At 35.3% G+C, this 6,025-nt stretch overlaps 1 long non-coding RNA gene across 1 annotated transcript in view; it reads left to right on the forward strand.

Annotated features, from left to right (window-relative positions):
• LOC308428214 overlaps nt 1–773 on the forward strand; it is a 44,645-nt gene extending 43,872 nt beyond the window's left edge. The window contains exon 5 of the long non-coding RNA XR_013975282.1: nt 706–773. This is a non-coding gene — a long non-coding RNA (uncharacterized lncRNA). The remainder of the gene's footprint in view (nt 1–705) is intronic.
• The last annotated feature ends 5,252 nt before the right edge of the window (nt 774–6,025 follow it).

The raw sequence follows: 6,025 nt of genomic DNA on the forward strand, positions 1-6,025 counted from the left end.
GGCAAGAGTAGTCCAAATTTAGGGCCAGTCTGAGCTGTGTTAGCAGGACTCTCAAAAGTACAAGTACAGTGTATAATCATACCCCACAGAAATAAAATACTGTGACTAACCAAGGTCACTAGGGTAGCTTCGTTTAAAGGATGGGCTCTTACATACTTCCTGCTGGGATACAGGGCTCTAAACTTTATCTTACAGTACAACGCAGCTGTGAAAACCGCTGCAGCACTGCTACTTTTCCTTAATTTTTTGCCTCAAACATTTCTTTATTTTTTTTTTTTTTTTTTTTTTTTAAGATTTATTTTATGTATGTGGGTACACTGTCCCTGTCATCAGACACACCAAAAGAAAGCATCAGATCTCATTACAGATGGTTGTGAGACATCATGTGGTTACTGGGAATTGAACTCAGGACCTCTGGAAGAGCAGCCAGTGCTCTTAACCACTGAGCCATCTCTCCAGTGCACACCTCAAACATTTCTAAACAGTATTTTCTTCTGGTGTGTTTTAGTTTTACCATGGCATAATACTTTATTTCCAGATATTTTACCCTCAGAGTTATTTATCTTCATGGAGATTAGCAACCGCTGATTTTTTTTTTTTTTTTAATGTATAAGAATCAGAAAATAGTGATTGCTGGCATCAGTTGAAACTGGTTTTGCTTATATAATAAGGTCAAATCTTGAACTCTTTACTCTTTTTTCCTAGGTTTAACAATGATAAAACGAGGATACTGAAACAGCCCTCTAAGTAGCCCAACAATTATTTTTTTGTAAGTATTAGTTTCTAGCTCCTTCCTTCCTCAGTGACCCACCACCACTGCTATGAAGACTTGTGTTTGGTATCGTGTTTCCGTTTACATCTGATTATTTTTATATTCTTGAGTAACTTAAATTGCCTATTAGCTCTCTATTCATTGATGTTTGATATTCTTTTAGAACAAGAATGATTTCATTGCCTTAGGCAACTTTACTAGTGTGGAAAGTATTTTATAGAAAGGCCCTGTTATCTCCAAGTCTGAAATTACAATATTGAATCCTTTCTTTAAAGTTTACAAATAAGCAAAGATCTTTCTTAAGACTTACATATTTTTTTCTTTATTTGTGTATTTAACTGCATGTATATATGTGTACTATGTATGTTCCTGGTATTCGTGGAGGCCAAAAAGAAGGCATTGACTCCCCTGAAATGGAGTTATAAGTTGTTGGCTGTGAGCCACCATATGGGTGCTGGGGAACCCTGATAACTATAAAAGCAAGAAGTATTTTTAACCAAGGAGCTATCTCTCCAGTCCTGGTAATGGTATTTTTTATTATCATTACTCAAAATGTATTGATCGTATTTTTGGTTTTTACATTCATTTCAGACTTCTTTGTATTTTCAGCTTTTAAAACTTCATCAGGTAGGGAAAACAACCAGTGCCATTTCGTTTCTGTGTGTGTACACACATTTACACGCATTAAAAATTTTCAGACTCATTTAAATTTTGAAAAGTATACATTACAACAATAATTCTAACAGATTAGCTGGCATAGCTAATATTATCTAGCAATATATCTCTAAGAAAATTAGCATTAAAATCATGTTAAATACGCAGGTAATTATTTCTGTGAAAGATTCAGACTCTCAAATTAACATTATCTACTTGAGTTGATTTTGCATCTGTCAAAGAATTCAGGCTTAGGTTCCTGTTAGTAATGGTGCTAAGGATTAGGTGACCCCATTGAAAAGAAAGTCGGTGCTTCAGAAGCTTCCCTTCCATTGTGTCACACCCACATTGGTAATCCAGAGCTTTGTAGTTACAGATGATCAGCCATTCAACTCAAGTATTGAGAATGGTTTATTTCACATCAGGCGGTAGGGGAGGTAAGGTTAATAAAATTATGGTGAAATGCTAATGTTTACTTTTTTCTTTTAATTTTTTTCTATATTTTTATCTCTGGAAATTAGAATGGAAATATTTATAAAATCCTAGATCTTGTACAATCTATGCTTTGATTCATTAATTGGTCACATGGAAGCCAGCCTTGCATTAAGTTTCTAAAAGAGAGGGTTTCTTCCGGTTGATAGTGTATTCCTACGGTGACCCACATTATATGACCCTATGTGGTTTTGTATGCCTGTGTCTGCCTTTCTTTTAGTGTTTAATACTGTAGTTTCTCTTAAGATAGTAATTTAAGTTAATTCTCTATGGAGTTTGTGTAAGGGGGGGTTGGGGGTTTTGTTTATTCTGTTTGGTTTGGTTTAGTTTTGGGGGGGTGGCTTTTTCTTCCTTTTTCTTTTTTTCTTTTTTCTTTTTCTTTCTTTTTTTTTTTTTACAGTTCTAGAGATGAAAACCAGGCCCTTACCAGAACCTAGACAAGGGCTGGAGAGATGATTCAGCAGTTAGGGGCACTGACCGCTCTCCCCAATGTCCTGAGTTCAATTCCCAGCAATCATGTGGTGGCCCACAACCATCTGTAATGGGATCTGATGCCCTCTCTGGTGTGTCTGAAGATAGCTATTGTGAATTTATATATAATAAATAAATCTTTAAATCAGAAATAAACCTAGACAAGCACTTTGCCTCCCTAGCCCTTCATCTGTGGAATCTGGATGTCCTAGAAGTTGTGGCGAAAAGGTAATAATTATGGTAGATGCACTGAGTTGAATAATGGTAGTGTTTTGCATTCATTTTCTAAGTAAAGAGATTTCTTTCATGTTTGCTTTCTTTCTAGTTGAGAGTTCTAATAGAAAATTTTGTTGCTTAAGAAACTTAAAAAGTCATTTCCCCCTTTGCCTTTTTATTTTTGATTTGATTGTTCACATTATATTTTTAGCTACATAAACTTCATTATACAATGCCAATTTAAACTATATCATTTAAAGGGCTGGAAATGCTGGTTAAGATTGGTTAATGTTCTTCCAGAGAACTCAGGTTTGGTTCCCGGAACATAGCAGATTACATTAGGCAGCCCACAACAAAGTGAGTGTTCGGGGATCCAACACTCTCTTCACTGCAAGTACCCACACACTAATGGCGTATTTTACATACACATTTACAGAAAAAGTAATTTAAATATATATGACTAATGGTTTAAAATATTTGGGTACATTGTCACATTAAATAATATTAGATTATATTTTTAATAATAGGGCAAATATACAAAGAATTTTGTTCTAATAAAAAAAACAACATATGAAGAAAAAGTCACATTCAATCCTGTCAGTATTGATAATCCTGTAATCTAATAATGACAGAAACTAATTACTTCCTAATTCAGGAAACATTAAATTTGACTACTCTCAGAAGCTATGGAGTTTTGAAAGAGCTATTTTTCGTTAAGAAATGTGTCAGGTTAGCAATATAGTAGTAGCGATACATAATCTACCAGTTTTTAAAGTGTTATTGGTTGTTGAATTAAGAATAATATAAATATGGGAGTTAATACTAGAGTGGGGGAAGAGTTTTTTATTTTTGAATTTTTATTGTTGAGGAAGTTAGAATCAGTGATTATGGCAAGTGATGCATTTTTTTGTTTTTAGTAAAAATGTAATTGTTACAAGCCGAAAATTTGTTATTTTTAATTTATTTGCAATATAATTTTTTATAGTGTCAACCCCTGTCTGTTGTGCTACTCCAGAGGAAAATTTACCCATCTCAAGTTTCTTTGGGAGATGGAGAGATAGCTCACACAGGCAAAACACCAGCCCATGATTGGATGGATGGATGGGTGGGTGGGTGGATAGATGGATAGATGTTAGTTTCTTTAAAGGGAAATGTTTCCTGGAAGAAAAGTGTATAACTAAAGTACCTGTTTTGGAGTTGAATGGTGATGAAAGGTACCTGCTGCTGTAATCGGGACAGAGAAGAATGCCTTGCCTACTGATGGGAGGACTGTTAACTTAGTAAGTACATCTAGTCTATATTCTGAAGGTTACCTATTACATTATTATTCATGAGTTCATTGTATTCCCTTATGTTTTTAATTGTTGAAGTTTTGAGAATTACAAAGGTTAATCTTTGTCCTCAAAGCCTTTAATACTTGATGTGTGTTTAGCAGAACAATTATGCTGAACTTGTAGTTTATACTTAAGCCATGATGATATTTCTGTTCTCAAAATAATAATCATCGAATTTGTTAAGTTTTTATTGCAAAATACAGACTCTTTTTTTTTTTTTCTCCACTTCAAGCAATGTTTCACCTTCTAATTAGATTCACATGCTAGAATTTACTTATGAGGTTACTGTGGATCTTAGAAAAGTTAAAACTGGCTAGAAATGTAGCTTAGTTAGTACAGTGCTTACCTAGAAAGTATGGCAGTCTGGGTTTGGTATTTATTCTGCAACAAGTGGACTGGGTGCAGTGGTGGATACCTGTAATCCCAGAGACAAGTGGAGGACAGGAGAGATGGAGATGAAGGGCATCCTTGACATTCAGGACGGCCTTGCTTATATGATACCTTGTCTGAGTAGAGGGGGTGGGGGAGGGTAAAATTAAAACACTTATGCCAGGGTCTGAATTTTGGTGGCATGTATCTTCATTTTCTTTGTCTGAGACAGCTTATCTCTGTGAAACCCTGCCTGGCCTTGAACTTGTAGTAAGTAACCCTTCTGCCTCTATTTAGTGTAGGCCTCTCCCACTCACAGTGTTGAGCCACCCTCCTTCTTTAGGTAGGAATTTAAATTTGCCATTGTAACAGTCTGATGCAATGTGATTTTTCACTTTTAAGCATGCATATATATTTATGCATATGTAAATACTCTGGGGTAATATCCTCAGAACATTTAGTGTGATTATTCTCATCTGTTATAAAATTTGAACTTTTTAAAATATGGATTGAAGTGGATTCTTTGTGCCCTGGGATTTGTTGCCCTTACATCAAAACTTAAACCTCGTATTTTCTCCATGTTCTTGGATAGTTTCATAGATGGCTATGGTTCAGAAGTGTCCTTCAAAGGCTTAAATGTATGTTAATGGCTCATTCGGAGATCTAAGGAACCAGCCAGTGGACTGGACTGTCAGCCATGGAGAGAGAGTCAGGGCTCTAACCTCAGATTCTGTATTCTGTTTTCATTGTGCTCCAACAAATTACCAGTTGCTTGTTATATTATTAATAAGTTAAACTTAAAAACTGTCCCATTATTCTGATGCAGTCAAGATGAATAAATATTTACTTAATGTGGTAAAAATAAATATTTCTAAAGAAAAACATTAATGGAAACAAGTAGAGTTCAAGAGAAAATAGGACACTTTGGTTAGATCTATCATCTTAAATTGCAGTTAAATTCTGATTTCTTATACAAAGAATATTAATTTCAGGTATTTAAAGATTGCCATGGGCAGGAGAGGTGGTTCAGTGGTTAGGAGCACTGGCTGCTCTTCCAAAGGACCTGAGTTCAATTTCCAGCAACTACAGGTGGTTCACACCGTCTTTAGTGGGGTCTGACACCCTCTTCTGGCCTGCAGGTGTACATACAGATAGAGTACTCATATATGTAAAATAAATAAAGATCTTTAAAAAAAATTGGCATGTATTTCTATGTACACTTAAATTACCTTCTTAAGCAAGACATTTAGTTTACCTATTTTTATCTCACCTTTCAGTATGCCCTCTTTATTTCTTCCTTTAAGAACATTAGTAAAAAGTTGAACTATATCAGAACCCAACAAAGTATTTTGGTCCTTAGGCCAGAATATAAACTGAATTTGGAACCAGTCTTGCACAGTTTTAATACTAGCGCGGAGGAGGAAGACCAGGCAGTTAGACCTATAAGTTCCAGGACAGCCAGAGCTATACATAGAAATCATGTCTCAAACAACCACTGAATTTGAAATTATAACCATTATATAAAGGACAAAATCATTTTAGTAGCCTGTGTCTTTAATTATTTTCATATGTTTTAAGCTGGCACACTTGAAAGCAAAGATTGGAAGTTAAAGACAGTTTGGTCTCCATGTGACCTCAGGTGTACAGGAAGAAATGGCATGGGCCCTGCTAGGAAACGAGAGGCTGCTGTGAGATGGAATAGGAAAAAGTTCTTTGT

Source organism: Micromys minutus, assembly GCF_963924665.1.
Source record: "Micromys minutus genome assembly, chromosome: 12".
NCBI lineage: Eukaryota > Metazoa > Chordata > Mammalia > Rodentia > Muridae > Micromys > Micromys minutus.